Genomic DNA, 23,560 nt, shown 5'->3' on the forward strand with positions numbered 1-23,560 from the left:
ACCTAATAAAAGAAGAACACTTTGGGGTAACGGACAGGGGCAGGTTGGACCTGCAACCAGAGCACCCTGCCAGGGTTGCAAACCCTTCTTCCCCTCCCACAGGCTCCTCCTGGAGGAAAGAATGCATTCCTGAATGAGCTAAGGATGAAAAGAGGGGTAAAGGGGGAAAAAAAAAAAAAAGAAGTGGGAGGAGGACTTCTCCCACAAACCCCACGGATCGGTCGCAAAGGTCGTGGGCAGTAGGGGGCGCCTGGGAGCTGCGGCTGCCTGAGCGTTTCTGGATCTTTGATCCCAAGAGCCGGAGAAAGGTGGAGCTCAAGAGCGCACCTCACACTAAGCCTGAACAGGCTAAGGGGGATGCAAGCATATTCTCTTCCCGGTCCCTGGAGAAATTCTTAGTACTACCTCTACCACTGAGTGTATGTTGTCTAGGAAACAAGGACGGCCTCTCTCACTGGCCGGATTTCGGTCAAAAAGACCCCGCGGCTTCGGCCCAACTGTTTTGTCTTGTTGGGTAGAACGTGAGATTTGGTACCACTCACAAGAGTCCTGGAAATTGAACAGGGAACTCTGATATGTCCTCTCTTTAAGTTTCAAAATCAACTCCCCTGGGTCGAACAACCTGGGAAAACGTCTGGGCCCACTTATGTCACATGTGGGAGAACTTGTCAACAATTGCCAGGCACGTGGAACTCTGCTTCCAGCTTTAAACTGGATGCCATTAGTAGCCTGGCAAGTTGTAAATCAAACCTCCGAGGAACGACTTCCCGTTTCTTCTCTCTTGTCTTCATAGCAGTCTTTTCAACATTGCGTTGCATTAATCTCAATTTCTACAGTTGATCAATTATCTCCGAAACTTCTCAGTAAACCACTCGGTTGAACAGTTAAAAAATAAATATATAAATAAATAAATAAAGCTCTTACAACAGTGCCTACCAATCTAAACCAGATCAAATATTCGTTACCAAAGTTTAAAATCATCAATTCCTGTCATTTTGAAATGAGATACGGAAACACGAACAGTGTTTCTAAGCATGTAATTGGAAGTTAAACATATACAATGTAATAACATTACTCGCTACACAGTGAGCTGAGCGAGGTAAAAACACTAGACTTCCCTGACCGGGAATCGAACCCGGGCCGCGGCGGTGAGAGCGCCGAATCCTAACCACTAGACCACCAGGGAAGGTGGCGGTGGCCACCTGTAAACTTTATATGAAGATAAAATTCCACACATGCAGCGTTTGTTTTCCAGTGAACTAGCACAATTTTTCTTCGCATTAATTTCAAGCCCTCCCTAACCAACAAAATCTGGACTAAGGTGTAACAACACCGAAGGACTAATTCAGAAGGTACACAACTGAATAGTCAAGCTTCCTATACTTTGATGCATGAATTGAACCGAGAATAATTGCAGTATTTAACTCTCCCTGCAGCAATTCTTAAGACAGTAATTTGAAATTGTCTCCTCGCAAAACAGCCGTTCTAAAACAGAACCCATTTTTTTAAATTTGTTATAATTAGTTGTACGTGACAGTAGAATGCATTTATACATTTTGTATTTATAATTTTCCAGAACCCGTTTTTAAATGTATCTTAAATTCCCTTCAAAGTGTTTGTCATGGTGCTTATTAAACATATTTCTAATGTTAGTGAAGACACAGGATTACAGTCATTAGAGTTTATTTTGAAGGCTTGTGGGCGGAGCCGAAATAGCTCAGTTGGGAGAGCGTTAGACTGAAGATCTAAAGGTCCCTGGTTCGATCCCGGGTTTCGGCAAAGAAGCCAATTATTTTCTTTAAAGATTATAATACTCAAATGTTGACCATACTTCCTATAAATATAGAAATACTTCCTTGAATCAAAGTAAATGCGAATTCATAAAGTAATTCAGTTGAAGGCGCTTAGGTGTGGGCTTCTACATCTTACTAGATAGAAAAAAAGTGACAAATGTGCTAAAGGAAATGCACGTGTCCGTCTTCATTTTTATTGCTTTTTCTTGATTTGAGCTATGCTTCCCTTATTCTACGTTCCTTCTTCACCAAATCTACTTCTTTATTCCCATGGAGTTATCTCAACATCTGTAAGTCAATTTCAGGATGCCCCAAGGAACTTGACGAATCCGTTCTCACCCTTTAAAAGTTATTCTGTCAGCTTCTAATACAAAGGCATTAGTAGTCTAAATAGATGTGGAAGAGAGAAGTTAATATCAGGGATACTAACTACATTTGCTCTCTCTTGACCTTGTCTGTCCCCCTTCAATCTACTGAATATCTCAATCTCCATCTTTAGACAAAAAAATGGAAAACAGGCTCTCCTGTCTTGCCGCTTGCATCATCTCCACACTCTTTCCTTCCACCCACCCACCAAATTTATTGCAAGAACAGTATTTGAATCCACTTCTTACCTTATGAGTTGCATCATTTAAGGTCTGACTCCCATTCCCAGGAGATCATTACCACCATCCCTGCTTTCAAATGTCTTGGCTTTTTGTTTGTTTGTCTGCTTATTTTCCCTACACTTAATTTTGCACAGGAGGCAAACCTATTGACCTATTCCCCTTCTCGAAGCAATTTGAACCTTGAAATTAAACTCTCCCCTTCTCATTTTTCTACATATTCTCTTGGACGGCGTTTCAGTTCCCCCATCCCTCTCTAGGACTTTTTAAAAACGGTTGCTTCTCAGGGTCTTTGCTTTCATTTTTTAAATTAAATTTTAAAATTTTAAGGTAACTATAAATTTGCATGCTGTGATGAGAAATAATACAGAGACATCACATGTTCCTTCTACTTAGTTTCTCCCAATGGTAACATCTTGCAAAACTATAATACAATATCACAGTCAGAATATTGATGTTGATAAAGTCAAGAGACAGAACATTTGCATCATCACAAAGAACCCTCCTGTTCCCTCCTGCCTCAGCCTACACCTTTGGCAACCACTTATCTTTTTTTTTTTTTTTTCATTTTGATAATTTTGCCATTTAAGAATGTCATTTAAATACAATCATATCATATTTGTTCATTTTCCATGACTAAAATGAAACTGGTGAGATCCTTATTATAAAAGAAGTTTATTTAGCTCACAATTCTAGAAGCTAAAAGTTCTAGATTGGCCATCCCCATCTTGTTCTACCTCTGGTGAGGGTCTCCTTGGCTAGATCACATCATGGCAGATGGCATCATAGTGACAGCATGATAAGGGAGACCTTACTTGAGGAGACAGGAAGCCAGAGACCCAGGAAGGGCCAGTCTGATTCTTCTATAAAACCATCTCTAGATAACCAGATCCCATGAGAACTACTAATCTCTTGTCAGAGCAGGCCTACAAGGACCTGATTACTTTGCTTAGGCTCCACTTTTTTTGTTTGTGTGTGTGCAATATTTTTATTAGAGCTTAGTAGTTGGGTTCATACTGACAAACTCATACATGCATGCAAATCAATTTCAGTTCATAATTGGACTCCACTCTTAAAGGTTCCACCACCTCCCAACATTATCACACTAGAGACCGGTCTTCTAACACAAGAACTTTTGAGGGACAAAATACTCCCAAACCAGAGCACATACATGTAACCTATTGAGATTGTTGTTGTTGTTTCACTCACTGTTATTCTCCAGAGATTCATGCAGATTGATGAGTCATTAATATTTCATTCCTATTGTTTAGTAGCATTTTACAGTATGAATTTACAGTTTCACTGAAGAACATTTGGGTTGTTTTCAGTTTTTGACTATCATGAATAATGCTTCCATAAACAGTTGTGTACAGGCTTTCGTGTAAACATAAATTTTCATTTCTCCAGGATAAATGCCCACAAATGCAGTTATTGGGTGGTATGGTACTTACATGTTTAATTTTTTTAAGAAACTGCCAATTATTTCCCAGAGTAGATACACCATTTCACATTTCCACCAAAATGTATTCAGTCTCATCAGTATTTAGTGTTGAGACTTGTTTTAACCATTCTGATAGATGTAGTGTATGCAAAACCTGGAGATGAAGCCTGAGTAGTATGCACACCTCCTTAACCGTGAAGTCACTTGGGGATTTAAAAAAAAAAGAAAGCTTGAAAAGGGAAATAAAGAGAAGAAGAAAAGAGACCGGGTCTCGTGAGATGTCCCGGGCGGAATTGCAGGCATTGCTCGCAGGCGCGGTCCCACCGCCGCCCAACACGGGGAGTTTGACCTGCTCCGTGTCCGGCCTGGGCCGGGTCCCCCCTCCTTAGACAACCTGGTACCCCCGGGCTCCCCCAGGAGCACCATGTTGGTGCCGGGTCCGGTGCGGACGCCCGCTCCACACAGCGCCGCAGCCCCGAACCCCCGGGCACCCACGATCCGCCGACCTCAGCCTCCCGGGAAACTGGGATTACAGGCGCGCGCCACCGCGCCCGGCGAGCGAGGGTGGCGGCACGGCGGCCCTGGAGGCTGCAGCTGCGGGCTGGGCGCGTCCACCGCGCCTCCAGCTGCCTAGTGGCTGCGAGGGGAGATGCAGGCAGAAAACACCGGCAGAAATGAGAATGACTAAATATTGTCCTCGGAATCTGCAAAAAAAGGAGGATGGGAAGGAGACGGAGGAGAAAAGGCAGTAAATCTAATGGGGGCCTGGCATGTTGAGCGTGCTTCGGAAACCTCATTGTGTACTCGAAATCATCTGGGGATCTTGCTAAAATGCAGATTGTAACGCTGATAAGTCTACCGCGGGACCCCAAATTCTGCCTTCTTTCCCTCCCTTTCCACTCTCCACCCACCCCCCTGCCTTTGTGCTAGGGACTGAACGCAGGTCCTCTGTTATTTGGACTCTTAAGATCTTTAAGAAACTCTTAAAATATGTACGAAAAACAAATACAAAGAAGAATGTAAGCCAATAACAAAAGAACATAGATACAATAAAACTACTTACGTACATGTTACCTATATTTAGTTTAAAAAATGACAGTTACATGTTTGGGGAGTTGCATGATACAGTAGGATGTCTTTATCCTTCCTGTTTACTTTCTTTCCTTTCCAATATCGTTACTGTGAACTGCTTGCAACACTTAGGTCAGGCTTTGGTTTTTGTTTTTGTTTGTTTGTTTGCTTGCTTGCTTGTTTTTAATGTAGTGTTAAAGTTGAATACAGGTCAAAGGTAAAATTCACTCTGACTTGCAGTTCTTCTCTTATGGAGCCCAGAAAACTCAGATTCCTAGTGTGATAAAATCAAGCTAAATATCTTCTCAACAAAAATGTTTAAATATTGAATATTCAGGATTTTGCCTACCAGCAAGTTCAGGTTTTCAGACTTGTGGGAATTAGTATCTAGCGCCTCCAAAATATTGATCCATTTTGAATCTACAAGTTAAGTTTTGGTAGACCAGCTGTTTAACAACCAGGTTCTCATTTACAAATCCCTCACATTACACATATGTCTAAAATGTCCTATAATATTTAAATACTCCAGAGCACATTGAATATTGAATGTCATCATAAGTTAAACCATTTTTTTCCTCAGAGAATGTAGTTTTAAAGCACAGATTTGAACTTGTAAAATAAAACTTGGATTCCAAATAAGTATAATCTAGTAAATAAATTGAAAAAGTTTTGTTTAACCTGTCTGCCCTGTTTTTTGTTTCTTAGTTTGTTCTTGGTATTCTGAAAGAGCCTTATTTTGAAAAAGAAAAAAATGTTTTTCCTTCCAGTATGTATTTTTTTGTCACAATCTATATGATACATACTACTAAATAAAATTAAATAAAATGTATGGAGAGCATGTGTTTGGGACTGAGCTACTTCCTGCCCCAACAGACCAGATCAAATCATAATGGAGTCACTTGGGTTAAGTAATCAAACTGAACTTTACAAAGGTCCAGTTAGATAAACAAGCAAACAAACAAAACATGGAAGATTCTTAGCAACTAATGGAAAGATGATCAGTCTACCTAATCCAGCATGATAAGGAATGACCTCCACTTTAACATAAAGTAATTTTGAAATGACTAATGCACTTCTTGTTCCCTGTTTCTTCTTTCTTCAGCTTTTTATGCTGAAGACTAATTCATTAGAGGACCTTTCTGTTTCAGAGATACTGCCCAGTTTGTGAATTAATAAAGATAATTCAATTTTAAACTAAATTTTTTGAAATTTTGTTCTTTGACATCAAACATGAAAGTATAAATTTGAGTTTTACTATAGTCCTATCTATTCTCACCCTCAATGTGTGTTGCCCAACGCATTGAAAACAAGATTTTACAGTAGACCAGCAGTTAAACATCTTTGTTGTGACTGGAAACGATGATAGCCATCTTGCAAACACCTGTCTATAGAGACTACCTTCTTCTTACGGATAAGGTCAAACATCTCATTAAGTTCCTCTGCATGTTTTGAAAAGGGTAAAAAAGTGAGTAAACACCTCAATAAACAGGAAAGTCTCCATATCAAAAGTAAGCAAATCACAATCATTTTTAGCAATATTGTGTACAGGATATTTAACATGTCAATCTTATCATTTTCTTTGGTAAGAAGTTCATAGTCTAAATTGAATTTGCCAAACTATGCATTTGCACTGTCTGCCAAATATGCAAATAGATGAGCAAGGTCCGACTCATATTTGACCAAGATATCCATTGTTTTCTGTTTCCTGTAATTTCATTAAATGTTCATACAAATCAAGAAGATAATTTCAAGGCCATGTACTAAATTAAAGTGAGAGCTAGGAGAAACATTTTGTTCTTGTTGTTGCCCTGATTGGATTCATCACTTGATATGTTGTAGAGAGCAAGGTCATCTGACATAATTAGCTCTGCCCTGCAAGAGGTCAACAAATGGTTGTTAAAATTTTCTTTTCTTTTCATACATGGATTGAAACTTCTGAATCACAAAATGAGGAATAAAGGAACCATAAAGGAATCATATGTTCTTTCTTTATATATTGACCAATGCCATTTTCAGTTGAGCATTGGTTATTTTGAAACATGAAGAAACCCTTGATTAATTCCAAAGTTCTTGCCTGTCTTGTGAGTTTTAATCTCCAATGTATTTTCATATCCAAACTCTCTCTTGCATATTGTGCAGTATGCTCTGTGGTATGTATCCTTCCATCTGTCATTAAAATAAGACAATTATTTAGACTTTTTCAGAGATGTGTTGGCATTTGCATAATAATTGTTTCCATTTTCATTTTGTGAACTCTTACAGAATATGGTCATGTTATGTCAGAAATCAAACCAGCACTATCTTGATAGAAGCTAGCACAACAGTTTATCTACAGGCACAAGTATAGATGAACCATAACTGCTCATACTTACTAATACAAACACTAACATTTCACGTTTAAGTCACATGACAGGGAGTAATGCAACACTGAATGATCCATTATTGTGACCTGAAAACTATGGTTACCTTTATCAGTGACCAAGGGAAAAGCAGAGACAACAACTAACAGAGGTCAGATAAGCTAAATTGTATCCATTTGATAATAAAAGTGTTGCTTTCCCTGGGACAGGAGAGGGGGAGACCAGTTATTACAAGATCTTTTTTGTATTTTCTCAACTTTCTACACCTATCTCTGAAAACGGAAAACCTGGACTTTTCAAACTCCAGGGATAGATTTCCTAGAAGGTGGGCATTTGATTGCTAAACCAGAGCTTTCTCTTGACAAACCAAGGAAGTAGGTAAATCAAGCTTTTCACCTCTTTCCTGCTCCTATTAATACCGCTCTCGAATACTAGCAGATCCCCAAGAATTTGCATCAAGAACACTTTGCCCTTTAAACTATGAAGTTCTGAATGTGAAAGAACCTCTTTTGGACTTTCCTGAATCAAGAGGTTTGAGTTGAAAAGTCAGTGGAACTTGGGGTGGTGTTTTTTTTTTAAATGAGGGTAGGAGACTTTATAAATTTGACTTGTGAGGGAACAAATGAGATGGAGTGATAACTGGGAGTCAAGGAAATATTTATTGTTTAAGACAGCAAACACTTGAATGTTTCCCAGTGAGAAGGATCCAGTATAGGAGAGAGGGATGAGGGAGGAAGCGGATGGATTTCCTCTTACATGGACACAAAGAGGATGGAAGCAGGTTCAGTTCAATGAGCAGTCTTTTGAACAGGAAATTTCTCACCTGATGTGGACAATAGGCCACTATCAGTATCAAGTGAGGGGGTCAAAAACAGCAGGATCAACAGCGACTTTCTTCAACTGTCTAGGTTTTGAAAGCTGTCGAACTTTTACGACACTTCAGGAAAGCAACTCGTTTTAGAAATTTAAATGAAGATAATCTGTAATAGTGAAACCGAAGTTCAGGCAAAATAAAATTCAATGTTAAAAATACATGATGAAGGCCACCGTTCATCTGCCTCCTTAGCGCAGTAGGCAGCGCGTCAGTCTCATAATCTGAAGGTCCTGAGTTCGAACCTCAGAGGGGGCAGTTAGCTTTTAGTGGGACAGTACAATTCATATGCACCAGATTGTAAAGTTAGTGTCAGTGTAAAACTAGTGTCGGTGTTCACCGAGAGATGACAGATGAAAATTGAGTGAATTATACAGAATCTAAGTTTACTCCCCAGGAGAGAAAAATCCTCATTTGCAGAAGAGGATGAGAGCGGGCTCAAGGATCGTGTGTTTTTTCACATGCGTGGAAGCTAGGGGCAAAAGGGAATTTTATGGAAATAGAAGGGAAACCAGAAGAGTACAGGAAGCCAGGGTGGATGTACTGGGGAATGAAATTGACCAAATTATGTTATGAGCATGTACATCACAATGAATCCCACTATATGTATAAGTAATTCACCAATAAAAAATAATAAGTAAATAAAATAAAAAAGGGTTGGGAATGATAGAGTGGCCCCAGGTTCATTTCCAGTACTGTGAAAGAGAGAGAGAGAGAGAGAGAGAGAGAGAGAGAGAGAGAGAGAGAGAGAGAGAAAAGCATTTTGTAGTTGAGACTAGATATTAAGAAATTTAATGCATTTAGAAGGAATAAAATATCTTTATCTCAGTGTGCTGGCAGGAGAAATTTGTCATCTGATTTGAATTTTCTTTTGGAAATTAAGTTCAAAGGAAGATTCCAATAACTCAAGAGCTTGCATATTCACCTTCTTGGGGAGGAAGGAAGGAAGGAAGGAAGGAAGGAAGGAAGGAAGGAAGGAAGGAAGGAAGGGAGGGAGGGAGGGAGGAGAAAAAGAGAGAGAGTGAGGGAGGGAGAGAGGGAAAGGAAGGATAGGAGAAAAGGAAGAAAAGGAAGGAAGGAAGGAAGAGAAAGAAAAGGAAAGAAAAAAATGTATCTGGTCAACTCAGTTTTCAATGTAGTGTCTTTAAAGCATGCTCTGTAACTCTGGGGAATATCGTCATGGGACTGAATGCAAGAAAAAAGTACGTGAATTCTTTTTCCTACATACATGATCTTGCCATGGTTTCCTTATATAATGTGGTCCTAGTTTTTCCATCTATACCTGATTAAATAATGTTCTTCAAAAACACCTGATGTGGGCTGGGGTTGTAGCTCAGTGGTAGAGCACTTGCCTAACATGCATGAGGCACTGAGTTTGATCCTAAGCACCACATAAAAATAAATACATAAAATAAAGGTATTGTGTCCACCTACAAATAAAAATAAAATTTTTCAAAAAGGATGCCTGATGTGGTTGAAGAGGAGGCAAGAATGACCCCTGGACCTACCAAACTTGCACCACTGCATCCTGCCTAAAAAGGCTCCACAAAGAAGGAAAAGAATGTACCCAAAGAGGAAAAGGGGAAAGCTGATGCTAGCAAGGCTAGAAATAACCCTGCAGAAAATGGAAATTCCAAAACAGACCAGGCACAGAAAGCTGAAGATGCCAAATAAAGATGTGCTGGGGATGCCAAATGATTGGATTTTATAGTAGCTTTCTGATCTTGATAGTCCATCTGAGAAGGGAGTTTGAAAGTTGTAGTATGTTACCAATTGTCTTCCCATGTCCTGCCTGAAATTCCATAGTTTTGTGAAAAGCATCTTTCATAAGGTTGCATACAGTTTGGCTTCGGGGGGAAAATGCCTGACTTTGAAACCTCAGTGTGTGACCTTATTTGGAAGTGATGTATTTACAGATATAATTAGATAAGTTTAAATTATGTCATGGTGGATTAGTGCAGGTCCTAAACACTGTTGTCCTTACAAGAAGACCATGTGAAGAGAGAGAGACATGAAGACAAGCATAGATTCACTTTGTGCTGCCAGTGGACAAGAAACATCAAGGGTGCTTAGTAACCAATAAAGGATTTTGCCCTAGAGCCTTCAGAGGGAGCACAGCCCTGCCAATACTTCGATTTTAGACTATCGGCCTCTGTTGTTATAAGCTATCCAGTTTGTAATAATTTGTTCACGTAGCCCTAGGAGACTAATGCACTGTAGCAACTCTCACTCCCTGACCTCCTATCACATTACCTCAAACTGTTTTATTTCTTCATAGAAACTTTATAAAGTTGCCTTGTCCTTTTATTTGTTTAATACCTTTATCATCTATTTCTCACCCACTTCCCTAGGACTCCACTAGAGTCATCTCTGAGTTTGTTTTTCCCACCTCATATTTCCAGTGCATTGTACATTATCTGATAAACAGTAAGAATTTCTCATATCAGTCACTAATTTTTTTAGCCAATAATTAATTAGCATTTTAAATGGTATTGTTTTCCTTTCATATTCCTTATAACTATCTTATTGTAACCCATTACATTTGTATTATTTCCAGTAGTCCCCTCAGGAGTCACACACAGCAAAATTCATCCTGCCAACTATACCTCTCTGCCTCAATCTGTGCTAGGAAAAGAGAAGGTATGCCTTGGGCAACTTCTCCAAAATGTCTGGTCCTTGGGATATATATTTAAGGATAGGTCTCTCAATTTATTCTGGTACAGACTTTAGGAGGCATCTAATAGGAAACATTTTAGATGTCATCTGGATCCTCAGCCTCTGGTTCCAGGCATCTGCATTTGCCACAGATAAAGGATGCAGTTAAGGATTTGGGAGAGGCCTCAACCTTTTTAGGCAGCTCCTCAGAGAATGCTTAATCCTCGTTGGAGCCCTCACCATTCAGAATCTGTTCCTCTCCTTTGCAGAATCAGAAACTGTATTTTAATTCACCATGAATATTTCAGACTTCCAAAACTGACTAACAATAACCAAATGTCAGAGATGTTACAAGTCAGAATGTGAACATATACCATACCAGTGATGGATCACCTGTTCCCTCCTTTGTAAAATAAACTGCACTGGAAAGCAAATAACAGAAAGTTGTTCTGTGCAACTATAATCAGAGTAACAGGAGTAAACTAATATTAATGACTACATTGAGCAATAATGGACTGGCACATTCTCCACTGAAAAGTGAAGCTACGTCAAATCAACTGAAAGTTTTATTGACCCTTGTGTTTGACCCTGGATAGAGATGGAAACATACAGGTCAAATTATATAGTGTGTTATTTTCCTAAACAATGTTACAATACCACTGGTCAAAAGAATGTTATTAGTAATACTTAATTTTTAACTTGCTACTTTATTGAACTTGGATGTCCAGAAAAATCTTCTTCAGCTACTCATTTTTCAATCAACTCTTGAGTAGGTCACTTCTACTCAACTTTTAGAGACTTCCACAGATGATTACACACACCCTTTACAAGGAGGGTATAGCTACTTCACTCTGGCGTTTATTTATTTATTTAAGTAAAAAGGGCTTAAAAGGCAAAGAGACAGTTCTGGCACAAAGCCCTGTACTCCATGGTACTCCTGAAAGCCTAGTCTTCACGAAATCAAACGGTTTCTAGCAGGGGTTCCATGTACTTGCCTCACTTTCTTTTGTCAACTCTGCCAGTTGTTTGCTCATTTGACCCTAAAACTTTTTGTTTTCTGTCATTTTTACTGTCTATGGAACCTGTTCCATACAAAATAACGTTTTACAAAGAGCGATTAAGAGTTTGACGTTTAAAAATCACCCAACTGAAGTCGCCCGAACAGGGACTTGAACCCTGGACCCTCAGATTAAAAGTCTGATGCTCTACCGACTGAGCTATCCGGGCTCTATGCAAGCATCCACTTTTCTGTATTTCCTAGTGGGAAGAAAGCTACCTGGAAAAACTTTGAGTTCTTTAATTCTATTTGTTTCTTTTCTTTATTCCAAATTACATAGTGCCTCTTTTGAATATGTCTCCCAACTATTTCTTCCCTAGTTCGTGGAAAAAACTTCCACCCTTGTGTAATGTAACCCCAACTATTACTTCTAAAAGCATTTTATAAGTAGAGAAATCACAACAGTCCTTGTCCTTCATCTTTTAAAGGTTATGCTTCATTCTCCCTGATAATCTTCAGAATGAGCACAAAAGAGCACACAACAAATAGGTATTGAGAATTTATTTTGCGCAAGGTGTTCTGCTTTGCCCTGGGTTCTTAGCAGTGGATAGGCACCAGTTTGAATCCTATGGAGTTCAACCTTAAAAGGGAGAGGCAGTCATCAAACGAAGAATTACACCATAACTGCTCAAACAGCCATTGTGATGAATGCTTTCAAGAAAAATTTCAGGTCACAAAGATGTTGAGAGAAACAGACAAGTGTAAACTCATGACCTGAGTTTCAAATTAAATGAGATAATGTAAGCAAATTCGTCGAATAGTATCTGGGACACACTAATGGTGCGATGAAATTTAGGTGTTATTACTATTTTATTATTGTAGAATAATAAAATGTTCTAAATTAGTATTCAATCATTTTGTTTATGCCACCTTAAACAAATTTTTTAATCTTTCATCTACTTGCTTCCTTTAAATACTGCAACTAAAATTTCTTCCTCAAAGATTGAGTTTGATAAAATAATTGCCATGTTCTGTTTCTGATTAATTCATGATTAATTTGTGCCACTATTCAAAAAAAGGATTGAGGTATTCTACAAGATTATACTATAAGATAAAATGGAAAATGTTATAGATTTATATCAGGATATAGGGAATCGAGGGGTGTAAAATTAAAATGAGACTAAATTATGCACTCCACATCCCCCAAAAGACTACTGTAAGGGGAAATGACCTCTTTCAAAGGATTAGAGAAAACTTTTCCCAAAAAGTGATGTTTCAGCTGAGAACTGGAGGAACAGCCATAATTAGTTGGACAAAGATTTGTTTCCAGCATTCCTGGAAAATCAAAAAGCAATCCTCTGAAAGAAAACGAGCAGCTTGAGTGCAGAGAGCTTGGGAGAGTGCTGATAGAGGTGGAAGGAGAAGTGGACCAGAAGGCAGGGACAGACCAGGAGCTGACTGGCTCCAAGACTATAGTAGCAGTGCAGAGTTTAGGCTTCAACCTAGAAGCAATGTGAAGCCAATGAGGATTTTAAACAGGAAGAAATGATATGATCAGAAGTGATTTTAAAAGACTACAGAGTGTTGTCCTGTAAAGAATGCTTCTGAGTAAGGCAAAAGATGATGCGAAAATATAAACTAGGCCACTGTATAGTAGAAAATCATGCAGATTTGAACTAGTGACTATGAGACAATGAGAAGGAGTTGTGCAGAGAGACTTAGGAACATGAAGAAAGAAGAAAAAGACCTGGACCCATACCAACCCTGGGTTCTGGGAGAGCAGAAGGTGTCAAGGCGATTCATTCTTCTCAGTGGCTCATTTCCCACATTAGCTTTTTACTGGGAAAGGCAGAAATAAAGGAGACAAGGAAATGTTAGGATCTTCCAAGAGTTCTCTGGGAAACCTAGAGCATTTACAGTGCTCTTGATAATCCTTGTGGAAACCCAAGGAAGCTGCTGCTAATTCTGACCAGTAAGCCAGCCCTGAATGATCAAACAAAAACAAGGAGAATATTGGGAGGAAGTAACATCTTCAGTGCCAGTCTACAGAAGACAATTCTAAGAGTAAGGAGCCTGAGTCTGACTGAGCTGCATTCTCTGCTTCAAGGTCCTTAGAAGGTGTCTGCCAGGAAGGACTGAGGTATCATCTGAAGACTCAACTGGGAAAGGATTAACTTTCAAGCTCATATGGCTATTGGTAGAATTAAGTTATTCAAGAGCTATTGACCTAAGGACCTCAGTTTCTTCTAGATACTGGCTGAAAGTCACCCTGAGTTACTTGCCACACAGACTTCTACAACATGGTAGCTTTCTCCCTCAGAGTGAAAGCCAAGAAGGCCACAGAGTGTCAGTCAATCAATGTGAAGTCACAATCTTATAAAACCTAAACAAATTTAGAGCTGGCTGACTACATAAATAAATTTAGATCTGACTACAAGTTATCCTGAATTTCCTAATTTAATTGGTGTTAATTTCCTTATTTATTTATTTCTTTCACCTATGAAATAAACTCCTCTCTCATCGTTATCATGACCTAAGACCCTACATGATCTGCACTTATACTAATCACCTTTTCTCCTATCAAGTTCCCCCTTGCTCACTGACCTTAAACTCTACCTGTCTCCTTGCGATTCCTTGAACATTCCAAAAGTTTCCTGCCAAGACCTTTGTACCAGTTGTCCCCTAGCCTAGAATTCTATTCCCCCTGATAGCCTCACAGTTCACTCACTCACTTTCTCCAGGTCTCTGCTAAAATGTCTCCTTATCAGAAAGACCTCCCTGGTCACTCTTTATTATAAAATATTCCTTACCCCTTTATGCTTTATTCTTTTGCACTGATTTCATTTTTCTTCATAACATGTATTACTACCTGTTTATATCTTACTTATATAGTAACTTATATGTTACTATCTTATATATTTGGTTAAGAGTTTATTATCTGTCATTGCCCGTTTTCCTTTGAAATGTAAACCCATGAGAGCAGGAGTTTTTCCTGGTGCATATAGTGTTATACCTCCACTTCATTATCAGCAAGGGTCCAACTGAGATCCTGTCAGGGTGTAGTGGCACATGCCTGTAACCCCCGGGACTCAGGAGGCTGAGGCAGGAGAATAGCAAGTTCAAAGCCAGTTTTACCAATTTATCAAGGCCCTAAGCAATTTAGCAAGACCATGTTTCAAAATAAAAAGGGCTAAGAACATGGCTCAGGGGTTAAGTGCTCCTGGGTTCAATATCTGGTACCAAAAAGAAAAGAAATAACATTATACATTTCACCTAGACACACTGTGGTAACCCAGACATAATAACTGCAGGAAATAACTACTCATTCCCAGGGCTGGGGGAACAAAAAGGAAGAGGTTGGGACCTCCAAATAGGAATTACTGGCTGGCTGCTGTTGCCTCTGCTGCCAGTACTTCTATAATAGGATGTTCTGGGAATCCATAAAGAGAATGAAAGTTGGAATCAATTGTCATTGTTGGAACAACTTGAGAGGAAGAGCAAAAATCAGAAAAGTAGTCCCTTCTTTTCCTTCAGTCTTCTAAAGTTTGGAAAATGTAATGTGCAGATACCTAGTCTCAACATCACAGAACAGAGTACAGGAGGATGGATTCGAAGTTGAGAGAGAATAGACTTTTTTGCTGGTTTATGTGTGAGGTGGGGGTGGGGTGGTAGGGGTTGGGATGAGATGGTACTAGGAATTGAATCCAGGGGTGAGTAACCACTGAACCACATCCTCAGCCCTTTTTATTTTTAATTTTGAGACAAGGTCTCTGGGTTGCTGAGGCTGGCTTTGAATTTGTGATCCTCCTGCCTCAGGCTTCCAAGCTCTTGGGATTACAGGCTTGTACCACTGTGCCCAGTGAAAGAACAGTCATAGGAAACACAGACTTGAACAGTGCCTGACACATAGAAAGTGTGGAATAAATATCTGTTGAATATTTCCTGCTTTATAAACTGAGATGTTGAGAGCAGGATATTAAATATCGATATTATTCATGATCCAATCAGGTGCTTATCTTAGACACCAGTTTTATCTTCTTCACCTCTTCTTGTTTCTCTTTTTACCCTTTCCTGCATCTTATAATTTGAATAACTTAGAACTCCAGCCAACAGCAATGGGGGCAGGGAAAGGGGGTCAATGCAAGAAGATTGAGGGAAAAGTTTTGTGTTGTTTTGTTTTGGTAAGGTGGTTTTGTTTTTCATATGGGCTGTAACCAATGGTGACTGGGTGGTAAGCAATTCCAGAAGAATGGTAAAAAGATAACCAAATCAATAATCAATACAATATATTTCATTCTGTGTAACACCTTCCACACTCCCAGTACAACCTTCCCTCCTCTCTTCACACCCTAGGCCCCATGAGTTTATTGACTTTGGCGTTTTTGAAACAAAGACATATCTCCAAGAATATCTGAAAAGCATTTGCAACTCTCCTACCTCCATCTCCGATTGGTGTGAGAACAAAGAAAAGAAAAAAGAAAGAATTCTGGAATATCCTTAATGAAAGTCTCTATTTTTTAACTTAACATCCCATGGCTCAGGTAAACAGCGAAATACCCCTTCAATCTCATTAAAGCAAATGCCTTGTTTTTAAGACGTCTTGTACATTTTCCTACGACAAAGTAAAGAGAAAAAACAAAGTTTTATGAGCTTTCTTCACTGGTTTGCTTCCTTTAAGTAAAGCAAAAAGCGAAAAACGGTAGTTCCCATTGCCCCCTCTGAGGTTCGAACTCAGGACCTTCAGATTATGAGACTGACGCGCTGCCTACTGCGCTAAGGAGGCAACTGACTCACGCTTTTGGACGGATAATTTACCAATATTACTAGAAGAAATACTGTAAGTGTTCCGATTCAGTTTTCTAAAGTAAGGTGGAACTGTGATTTCATTAGCATCTAAAACAGTCTATGACGAAGGCACGCAGAACAAGGCAGGGGCCAACACCAAGTCCAATCCCATTTCCCTGAGAATCTTTCCGCAGAGACTTTAAGGACTCTGAGGGTAACCGAGTCCGGATTTTACAGGTGTCCTACAGGGCCCTGGATTATTTGTGTCACTGCTTGGCCAGGGGCTTTCCCTCCAAGATCAGGACTTTCAAGCTGCGCCACCTCCCAAAGGCAAACAAGCCTTAAATCGCAAGGCTGCACTCTTTTGCGTCCTTTGCGTGGTTCCGTGGAGGCTCTTGGTTCCCTGAAATGGATGAAGGAGGTCTCAGGCTTCTTCCCTTGTTTCTCTATAGCAGCAACCGGTTCAAACCAACCGCCAGACTGGCTCACCCTCGAAGTCCCAGGCTTATTGAACCGGGTCCAGGCAGGTACGACGCTGCAGTGTTCCCTGGGGATCCGTCCGCGCGACGCCACGCCTTCCTCCTGCTGTGGGGACTGCCCACGGCCTCCCTCCCGCTTCGCCCGCGGCGTGGGGTCCGGGTCAGCCCCGGGACGGCGTTGGGGTTAGGGAGCTCCCGGGCTGTGATGGGCTAGAGGGAGTGCGGAAAGGAGGGCGGGCCGCTAAAGCACAAGGGAGTGTGAGAAAGGCAGCGGAGAGAGGACTGGAAATGGAGCAGATATTTCAGGAAAATGCTACGAAGGCCCCCTCTACGAGGTGGTATCGTGGCCGAGTGGTTTAAGGCTTTGGGGGGTAAACCCCCTATCTTCTTGGGGGATGAGGGTTCGAATCTCATCGCCCTCAACTTCATTAGAGGTGGGCAATTCTCACTATCTCCCCAATCAGGTAGATTCTTCTCCTTCCACAACCTGTTTTCTTTCCGAGGCCAGAGGTCACATTCATAATTGTCTCTAAAACTGATACTAATAATTTCATTTAACGAAGTTACTGAGCACCTGTTGTGTAATATTCTCCCTTAATCATCATTGTACTTTCATCACCCAGAAATATCCAACGTATAACAGGTTTTTATTTAATTCATTCGTTTATTTAAAAAGTATTCTGCACCTACTATATATCAGGTACTTGTCTAGGCCTGCATAAACAAGGATGAGAAACCTGTCTAGGCCTTATTCTATTATTTAATGATTGATGGGTGAATGTAAGGTTGTTAGTCTCCTTGAATCCGTTTGCAACTTGAGACAGGTCCTGCCTACACCACTGAAGAAAGGAAATTTATCACATACCGGAGAAGACCCTATTCTTAGCATTGCCACAACGATGATATAGAAATCATTTCATATTTTGAACCCGAATCACGCTGATCTGAGCTGTGGGGATCTACGAAAGAGGCTATGCTTCGCCTCTCGACCAACCCCTCTTCGCTTTTACTCATCCTCTAGGCCTCACTGAAAGCCTAACTTGAAGTCTCCCTCCCACAACTTCCAGGATTACATTTAGGAGCTGAGGATATTGAGGGGAAGAGGAAGGAGAAAATAATCCTTAGAAACCTAATAGCCCTCATATGACACATTTCTGTAAAAAAAAAAAAAAAAAGAGAGAGAGAGAGAGAGAGATTGAGCTATGAATGACATCTGAGATATATTGTTACCAGAAAAGAGACTGCTACATAATAGTACAATAGAAAGGGCACACTTCAGATTGTTCCCAGTGATGGTAATCAGGAGAGAGGAAAAGAAATAATAAATTTTACTTTCAACATGTTTGAGTTGTTGGAATGAGTTTATATTAATTTTATAAATCCAATAAATGAATTCATGAATTCATAAAGGAATTTAAAAAAAACTCAATCTAATGAGTGCAGCAAAGAGAAAGGCAGCATGCTGGGAACACACAGCAGACTTGGGCTCAATCATCTTTTCCTCTGGCAGCTTTTAATCATGTTACCTGCTCTTATTTGGGTATTCCTGTTGGTATGTTTTGGGTATGCTCTGTTATTGTGCAATCCATCACTTATTTTGGCACTTACCATATTTCTTGAAAAGTTTTCTGTAATTGTCTGCTTTTCCCCATACACCATAAATTTTGTCAAATGCAGAAGCATTTTTCTCTTTCCCACATCATGAAAATTAAGTACTTATGGTAAGTTTCTGTGAACAAATACGTGAAACAATGTCTTTCCAATTTGATAAATGTGCAAATTATACAGAGATGAGAAACCTGGATGGAAAACCATGAGATCATGAGTTTTAGGTGAGCTATGTGTTCTGAAGTTCCCTCAACAGGACACTCTTGCTAAGTTAAGTTCCAGATCACTGATTATACCACATTTACTTGCTCTTCCTGGATTCAGTTCTGTTACCAGGTAACTGCAAATCATTCTTGCTTAGATTACCAGGAACAACCGTTTCTGGATTGTGGAGCTCAGATATCTTTTCCCCTAGTCATTCTCCTTGGTGACTTTCATGTGTTTACATTCACCTTGCAATATTTGTGAGCCAACCATTGGCAATTTCATGAAAATAGTGCAGCCTTCATAACTCCAAACTGAAGACTGAATAAATCAAGTTGGAGTTGTACCTCAATGCAGCAAGGCACTGGGTTCGATTTTCAGCACCACTAATAAATAAAAGTTCATTGACAACTAAAACTTTTAAAAAGAAGAATAAATTCCCCCCATAACCCCTATTTTCAAGATCTTTACCCATTGTTCTTTCCAGAAGATAAATGTGCTAAAGGTGAGAGAGGAAACAGTCACCTAGACTTAACGCCCTTTTCCCTTTTCACCTGTAGTAAAAAGTATGCTTTTGAGGTCCTGGTATCATATTTAAACTATATGAACACACTTTTTGTTGCTGTTATTTAGTGGATTAGTGCTAGGGATCAAACCCAGGGTCTTGTGCATACTAAACAGACACTCTACCACTGGGTTACATCCCCAGCTGGTTAGTCTCCTCTCCTTTTCTTTCTGTCCTTCCTTCCTTCTTTCTAAAACAAGGTGGTGGTTTGTAAAGTATAAAGGATGCCACCTGTGCTAGGGAAGAAAGACCTCAACTGGATCTAAAATAGCATAGACCATCTTTTAAGGCTGGAAGACTCCAGAAGATAGAATGGAGAGTTTGTGTGCATAAAGGGAGGGAGTAGCACCTGACAGGACTTTATAATCATCTCTCCAGAAATCTTTGGACTCCACAGCTACACGTTTCCCAAAAGTCTATCAATTCCATCTTGAGTGACTATTTTTTAACACGCACCTTGCTTGGTAGAAAATATTAAATAAATAAATAAATAAATAAAAGGATGAATGCCAGAAAATGATTCCAGGGTTTCTGTGTGTCCACTTGGGTTCTTTAAACTTGTCAGAATTAGCCTATGGGACCAAGGCAACAAGAAACTCTCCAAAAAAGTCTAAAGTTGTGCTACCCTACTGAGTACTCATTCGTTTGTCCATCCATCCATCCTTCTTCCGTTCGTTCATTCACTCATCCTTCCATCTATGCATTCATGGCACAAACACCGAACTTCAACTAAGTTCCAGATCTTGGACTGTCGAAGAGGAGTGAAGATTGCGTTCTTTAATTACGGCACTTAAGTGAGGAAAGACAGATTTTAAAAATTCAAATTCGTGATTACAGCTGAGGGGAAGCACTAAGTTAGCTCTAGAGACGTCTTCAGATACCATAAAATGAGTAAGTGAAACGGGAAAAGGGAGTTGTTAGATATTTCTTTCTTCCCTTTCAAACAGTGAGACTAAAATGCAGTTTGTGCTTCGAGGGGTCGGAAATGAAGGCAAATCAGTCTCCAGAGGTAAATATTCTTGAATCAAATTCTGCCCTGCCCCTGAGATTGAGGGAAAGAAACCTGGGAAGAAGCAGCTTTGGAAAGTGTAGGACTCCGCCCACTGCCCCTCCCACCCTGTTTGGCGTTTCCATGGCCCCGCCGCTGGAAAATGGAGATGTTTTCTATCCGAAAAAAATGCCCTTGTAAAAGTTCTTTTACATCAATTAGGAGGAAATACAGAGCTTTTATTTAAAGTGATGATTCATTTTCAATTTACTCGCTCGCTAGACTTCGTTTTTCAAGAATACAAAGAGACCTCAGATGGACAGTGTATCCAGCCATGGCTAGGAAGGGTTCCATGGTGTAATGGTTAGCACTCTGGACTCTGAATCCAGCGATCCGAGTTCAAATCTCGGTGGAACCTTTCATATTGTCCCTCTTTTGCATCACTTCACATGGCCTCAATGTAACTGTACCCCTTTGAATTCCAAGTCTTTGCCTTTTGATGAACTCTGACAATGAGAAAAGGATATGTGGTATGCGGTCCCAGTAATCAGTGACCTCTGAATCAGTCTTTAGTCACCGAGTCTCTTCTGTTCCCATCACACTAATTTCCTCTCCCCCACCCCCACCCACTACGTCCCCTGGTTAGAGCGAATTTTAAATGTGACTTTAATGAACTGACTAGAGCACAGGACAAAACGAGCTTCGTGATTAAGCAGTGAACGAACCGAAAAAGAAAGAGGACGGACCTCATTAAAGGTCCGTCATTTTAGTTAATATCGAACAGGAAAAAATAGAATGAGAGCTAGGAAATGGCCGGGGAAAATGACTACGGGGCTCAAAAAATAAATAAACGGAATAAAACAAGTTGTGTCAGAAGTGGGATTCGAACCCACGCCTCCATTCGGAGACCAGAATCCTCAACTCGAGGAAGCAAGGCTTGAGTCTGGCGCCTTAGACCACTCGGCCATCCTGACACCCTGGCTAGTTATTACTAAATGATTATATTCTTCAATTGTAATCAGTGCCCACATAAAACTTCTTAGAAAATAGTTTAACCCAAGAAATAGAAATACAAGTCCTTATAAATAAACAATCCTCTTTCTCAGTGAAATCAGGAATTTTGATGTGTCTGGTGAGGTTTTCCTCGGCCCCCACCCCCGTCCCTCCCCCCGCCTTCCCCCAATGCCCAGGGTACAGAAGCGTGAAGATCCTAACTACTGGGCACTGACTCTGGATTGAGCAAGAGAGTCCCCTTCATCCGTGACACAAAGCACGGGCTCGGTTCCTGAAATGCTGCTTGGCACACCAACCTACTTGGCAGCTAGTTCTGCAGGGAAGTGAGCGAGCAATACAAACCAGGTGAGAAAACCGGTGTAGACAAGAGTGGCAGGGTGAGTGGGCTTCAGGGGCCTTAAGCAAGAAGTCTGGCTGTAGATGTAATAGGAGTCCATCTGATGAGGAGTTGAAAGAGGGAGAGGAGCTGAATGTAAAAAACCATAGTGGTATAAAGGAAATATCAACAGAGAGCCAAAATCCCCAGATTCCTTCACCAAACTTACAGAACTAGACAAACAAGTTCATCTCCATTTTGCTAAGGTGCATGCTACTGGATGTTAGTACTAGATATAAGAACAGACACTGATATTTAAAGATCCTCCAAAGAAATGGCCAGGTCTCATGTGATCCCCCAAAAATCTCCAGTCCAAAAGCTTGGCCTAGGTCCACAGAACATGCTCAGATTTTTCATTCATCATGTTAAGTATGAATGATAATCAAGGAAAACCAGAGGTTTGTGGAAATATTTCAACAATAAAAACAAGGATGAATACAAACAGAACTTGTGGGGAGGACCTAAGAGGAAGCAAACATAATGCATAGATTTGGATGTCTTTTTAAAAAATTATAATTAAATTCTTAGGAAAAAGAAGATACTGCACTAATGAAATGAGGGAAGGCAAGGAAAACTCTTAAAATTAACATTATGAATGCAGAATTATTTTTTATATTTCAAATTTTTTTTTCTTTTTTTTTTTTTGCGGTGCTGGGGACTGAACTCAGAGCCTTAGTGCTTGAGGCAAGCACTCTACCAACTGAGCTATCTCCCCAGATCCAAATTTCAAAATTTAAGACCTTAAATGTACAGATTTAAAGTCCACCAAATGTTCTGAATAATATGTGAAAAAGCTACACATCAAAGCATGTCATCATGAAATACCAAAAATGAAGATCCTAAAAGTTTTCAGAAAGAAAATGAAAAGGATGCATATAAAGGATTAGGAATTAGAATGTCATCTTTTCTCCACAGCAACACTGAAGGCTGGCAGACAGTAAGGCAATGCCTTCCAGATCATTTCCACAAGGAAAAATAATTTCCACAGTCAGATTTCTGAACCCGGTCAAACTACCAACCAAATGGACATTTCCAGGACTCAGGAAAACTTTATGTCCCATTTGCTCTTTCTCAGGAAGATTCTGGAGAATGCTGCATCAAATGTGGAATTAAACTAAGAAAAAGAATGTGAAATCACTAGTAGGGGACATAAAACAGGGGAGAGGTAAAGAAAATGTTCAGGGTACCTGCTGAGCTGTTAACCTAGACAGCAATCAGTATATGGCAAAATAAAAGGAGGTCTCAAAGAAGAATGTTTCTAAAGGGAAAAATGAAACTTGGCATGTTGCCTCAAGTATTTGAACACACAATAGTGTCAGAAAGCTGGTATTGGACCTGGACGGGTAGCTCAGTGATTGAGTACATATGTGAGGCTCCAATGTCCAACAGCAAAGAGAGAGATCTAATATATCCTTCACCAGGTTTCAACCAGTGGTAACATTTTTCTTTTCCTTGAGACAGGTTTTCACTGTGTTGCCCAGGCTGGCCTTGACCTTCTGAACTCGAGAGATTTTCTTCTCTCAGCCTTCTGACTAACTAGGACTATAGGTGTTAGCCACAACCAGGAAATTGACATAGTTATAGTCTACTATTATTCAGTCCTCACCATTTTCATATGCACACGTGTTTGTGTGTTTAATTCCATGTAATTTTATTGCATGTGTAAATAGCACATAACCAACACCACAATCAAGACACAGAACTGTTCCATTCCAAGGTTCTCTGGTGTTACCATTTTAAAGCCACAG

The 23,560-nt window shown here is 40.0% G+C and overlaps 7 non-coding genes across 7 annotated transcripts; 3 read left to right on the forward strand and 4 right to left on the reverse strand.

Annotated features, from left to right (window-relative positions):
- Window positions 1–1,114: 1,114 nt before the first annotated feature.
- Window positions 1,115–1,186, reverse strand: Trnae-cuc (transfer RNA glutamic acid (anticodon CUC)). Its single transcript has one exon. It is a non-coding gene; the product is annotated as a tRNA-Glu (tRNA).
- Window positions 1,187–1,706: 520 nt separating this feature from the next.
- Trnaf-gaa (transfer RNA phenylalanine (anticodon GAA)) lies at window positions 1,707–1,779 on the forward strand. Its single transcript has one exon. It is a non-coding gene; the product is annotated as a tRNA-Phe (tRNA).
- Window positions 1,780–8,326: 6,547 nt separating this feature from the next.
- Trnam-cau (transfer RNA methionine (anticodon CAU)) lies at window positions 8,327–8,399 on the forward strand. The gene has a single exon. It is a non-coding gene; the product is annotated as a tRNA-Met (tRNA).
- A 3,551-nt stretch (window positions 8,400–11,950) lies between these two features.
- On the reverse strand, window positions 11,951–12,023 carry Trnak-uuu (transfer RNA lysine (anticodon UUU)). The gene has a single exon. It is a non-coding gene; the product is annotated as a tRNA-Lys (tRNA).
- Window positions 12,024–16,503: 4,480 nt separating this feature from the next.
- On the reverse strand, window positions 16,504–16,576 carry Trnam-cau (transfer RNA methionine (anticodon CAU)). The gene has a single exon. It is a non-coding gene; the product is annotated as a tRNA-Met (tRNA).
- Window positions 16,577–20,768: 4,192 nt separating this feature from the next.
- Window positions 20,769–20,840, forward strand: Trnaq-cug (transfer RNA glutamine (anticodon CUG)). The gene has a single exon. It is a non-coding gene; the product is annotated as a tRNA-Gln (tRNA).
- A 450-nt stretch (window positions 20,841–21,290) lies between these two features.
- Window positions 21,291–21,396, reverse strand: Trnal-caa (transfer RNA leucine (anticodon CAA)). The gene is made up of 2 exons: window positions 21,359–21,396; window positions 21,291–21,336 (listed from the first exon to the last, which is right to left on the reverse strand). It is a non-coding gene; the product is annotated as a tRNA-Leu (tRNA).
- Window positions 21,397–23,560: the final 2,164 nt, after the last annotated feature.

Source organism: Sciurus carolinensis, chromosome 7 (assembly GCF_902686445.1).
Source record: "Sciurus carolinensis chromosome 7, mSciCar1.2, whole genome shotgun sequence".
Classification (NCBI taxonomy): Eukaryota; Metazoa; Chordata; class Mammalia; order Rodentia; family Sciuridae; genus Sciurus; species Sciurus carolinensis.